General features: G+C 40.1%; 1 long non-coding RNA gene across 1 annotated transcript; it reads right to left on the bottom strand.

Annotated features, from left to right (window-relative positions):
* Positions 1–2,297: 2,297 nt before the first annotated feature.
* On the bottom strand, positions 2,298–3,353 carry LOC144031665 (uncharacterized). Its single transcript, XR_013287578.1, has 3 exons — positions 3,328–3,353; positions 2,658–2,888; positions 2,298–2,359 (listed from the first exon to the last, which is right to left on the bottom strand). It is a non-coding gene; the product is annotated as an uncharacterized LOC144031665 (long non-coding RNA).
* Positions 3,354–3,755: the final 402 nt, after the last annotated feature.

Here is a 3,755-nt window from a genome sequence, read left to right as displayed (position 1 = left end):
TGAGAGCAGAGGATGCAGAGGACAGAGTTAGATGGAGGGAACTGATTCGCTGTGGCGACCCCTGAAGGGAAAAGCCGAAAGAAGAAGAAGAAGAGGATAACTCAAATTCTGAAAATAATAACCTTTTTGAGGAATTAGAAAATTATATTCAGAACTTATTTGACATATTTCCAAATTCTGGCATAGTGATAGGGGGAGACTTCAATATGATATTGGACCATGATTTGGAGTGTTAGCCTCCATGTGACCAATCTGCTGTAAATAATAAGTTGAAGATATTCATGCAAACATTTAACTTGGTTGATATATGGAAGAATAACTACCCAAAAGTTCACTTGGGGTAATAGAAATGCCACCAGGTTGTCACGTATTGACTTTTGGCTTATTTGTCAAAACATGAACGTAAACCAGGGTGGGTGAGTGGTTAGTACGTCCGCCTCCCAATAGGTCGCTTGCACATCGTAATGCATCATGGGAGTTTTTTCTTCATGCGCCATATTGGGTGGCCCGCCGGCTCCGAAGGAACACTCGCGTACACGGTAGAGCTTATCAACCTAATAATGTCATTTTCGCAGTATTTTCACGATTTACCGGAAGATCAAAAACAACGATACAGGCAGAAGGTGTCTCTGTGTGGCGGGATTGATCCTAATTACGTCCTGACCAAGGGTGATTTTTTTTTGACGGAGAAAGCTTGCTGGCCAAATGTGACTTCTCTGGACATTTTTCACTACCTCGTGTTGACAACATGCTCCATAACACGGCAACAAATCCCTGGAGGCTTACAATTATTTTGTAAGCGGGTGGATACAGAGTGTAAACTTTAACATCGCATCAGAAGAAACTGTTGTTGTTGCACGTAAGTAAACCACATGGTGTTGGTAATTCTGCACACAAAAATGTTGATTTGTTCTCAGTCTTCCTGTTATCATTGTGTTTGCGTGTTTACATGCACAGCTGGGTTTACCTGATGTGGTTTTTCTAACAATTTTATAACAGGCAAATATGGCAGAGCGTATAAGAATAAAAAGTAACTGTATGCACAGCCTCCCCGTGGCTTAATTAAATTTAATGCTACCCTTTCACTAGTTACATGTTACTTAATCAATTTATTCTAAATGGTTAAGGTTAACCACTCTCAGAGGACGTATTTTTAGTTTCAGTTTCCAGTACAATAAAACGTGTTCATGGTAACTACTGAGCATACTGACAGCTTTTCTTATGATCTCACGGTTAAGGAGGCTGTCACAACACCCAATTTCTGTCTGGTGCCGGATGGCAACAATTCCCATCACTTGTCACAACACCAATATTATTACCAGGTATGTATGGCTTTACTTTTTGTAGTTTCTTATTTAATTCTATGTTTCATATTTTCATTACAATGTTTGTAATATTTTCAGATTCAGGCACAGATGAGTTTAACTGGACGGGACTTCTGCGACTTTGTGGTGTGGACAAAGTGTGATATTTACATTGAGCGAGTCCACCCAGATCGCTCGTTTTGGCCAGCTGGAAAAGCCAGAGTTTTTTTTTTTCCAAAAAGCCCTCCTTACCTGAACTGCTCGGGAGAGCATTTACTAGATCAGCAGTGGACTTCCAGTGTTCCTGCTCAGCCGCTGTCAGCTACCACTTGCTCATGTCCTGCAAAGACGCGGAGTAAAGTAGTTTTTTGTGCTGCAGCAGATTGTAAAATAAAATGATATCACTTGAAGTGTGCCAATCTAGACTGCCAAAAGGACAGTGGTTTTGTGACAAGTGTGAAACAAGGATTATTGAGAAAACTCTGTAAGACAGTACTGGTACTTGTCTTACATTAAACAAATTTAAAAGAGAGCAACTATTTTCTCTGTACATAGCATAATGAAAGTCATTGCGTACCCCATCAGCATTACATCATACCGTCATACTCTTGAAATAATGGCCTAATATTTTGACACAAATTATCAACCCTCGTGAGGATAAGCAGTAAGGAATGAATATATATATATATATATATTTTTTAATGTAAATATCTCAAGATGGTAGGCACCTGTGCTAAAATAAACTACATTAATTAACAGTTCAATTTTATCCCTGAAATTACTACATCTAATCATTATTCACTTCATTTTTTGTGTTTTTAGAAATAATAGAGATTTATGTCATTATTTTAAGAGGGACCATATTGCACATTGAGTCAAATCCTGTCATTTGTATTATGTATAGCTTTGTAAACAAACCTAACAATAGAATTTGTATAATTGCTGCCTTTATTAGCTCCAAACAAACAGTCGCATGTTGTCCTCCTCCAATGCTTTGATGCTCGCCTTCGTTTCCATCATGTCATTGGCATTCAAGTCGGTTTGGCATGAGATCCCTAAAGAAATAATAATAATAAAAAAATAAAAATAAAAATCACAAAAAAAAATACGGTACCAGTAATAGGTTTAATATAGTACTGTTCCTGTAACCAGCCTTTTTTTTTGTCAGGGTAAAAGAAATTTACACATTTTGTTGCATTTTTTAATGTATGAACATTGCTACAGGCAAATACTTATTTCTATAAACACTTCCAAATGTCTCTAAAATATAAGGTGCGTGTACACACACAAACATAAACACATACATTCATTCATGAATACAATATATCATGTAATGAATTCTGAGTGGCATACCAGAGTCAATGATGTCAGCAGTACTTGAGGGTACAGGTTACTGGAGCCATCTGGCTGCATAACTGCAACAAACTCTGCCACTTCGAGTCGTCTTTTCTTTGCTTGTCTCTCCTGTGCACGTTCATATCTTGGCACCGACTGGGCTGAGACATAGATGTTGTAACTTGGGACCCAACTTTAATATTGGAGCCCAGTCGGGATGATTAGACAGAAAAACGGGCGCAGGGCGACCTGTTAAAATAAACAAATATATAAACAAATAAAATATGGCAAGACTGGTTATTTTGCCGCAGTAGGGTGACCGTGAATAAGTTCTTTAGCATGATGTGTAGGCTACCGGGGGTCTGTTTTCTTGCATCACCCCCGGGGGTCTGTTTTCTTGCATCACCCCCTTCTGTCTCTTTTTTCCAAGTTTACATTTTGCCACCAAAAAACATGTTATCGGCATTAAGAGCCCAAGATTAATCCATCCAATTTCAGCAGTAAACACTTTGCACTGGCACTACTTTGGGTGAAAATGTTCGATGTTAGCTTTCGGCTAACGTCCGCTAGCCAGCTTGTACTACCGAACTTGCTTGCTCATGAATCCAAAACATAAGCAACTTGCCCATATATGGGCGGTCGAAACGTTATTAATCCTCATGCATTAAATACAGGTAAACAAGCTTACCGCTCACAAAGTGATCGCTGCACACAGAGCCCAAAGTAACGACTTCCCTCCAGAGTCCGCACTCCTCTGTCTCCAGGCCCTGGTTCCTAATTATTTTCGGAATTCGGAAAAGAAAGACCGACCATTTTCTCCCTTGGCTTTGTTCGAACAGCCAATAATGCAGCAACAATGTACCATTTTAAACGTAGACAACAAATGTGATACGTGTTTGAACGAATCGCTAAGTGGAGGTGGAGGCCACCCAGGATGGCGACAACAACAAATCCGTGGCGGAAGTGACGACATGTGCAAGCGACCTATACTGAGGACTCGGGTTCGAGTTCAGGCTCCGGCCTTCCTGGGTGGAGTTTGTATGTTCTCCCCGTGCCTGCGTGGATCTTCTCCGGGTACTCCCTTCTAATCCCACATTCCAAAGACATGCATGGCAG

The sequence above is a fragment of the Festucalex cinctus genome, chromosome 12 (assembly GCF_051991245.1).
Source record: "Festucalex cinctus isolate MCC-2025b chromosome 12, RoL_Fcin_1.0, whole genome shotgun sequence".
NCBI classification, from domain to species: domain Eukaryota; kingdom Metazoa; phylum Chordata; class Actinopteri; order Syngnathiformes; family Syngnathidae; genus Festucalex; species Festucalex cinctus.
Note: the sequence above shows the minus strand (reverse complement) of the source record. Positions and strands in the feature narration are given on the sequence as shown.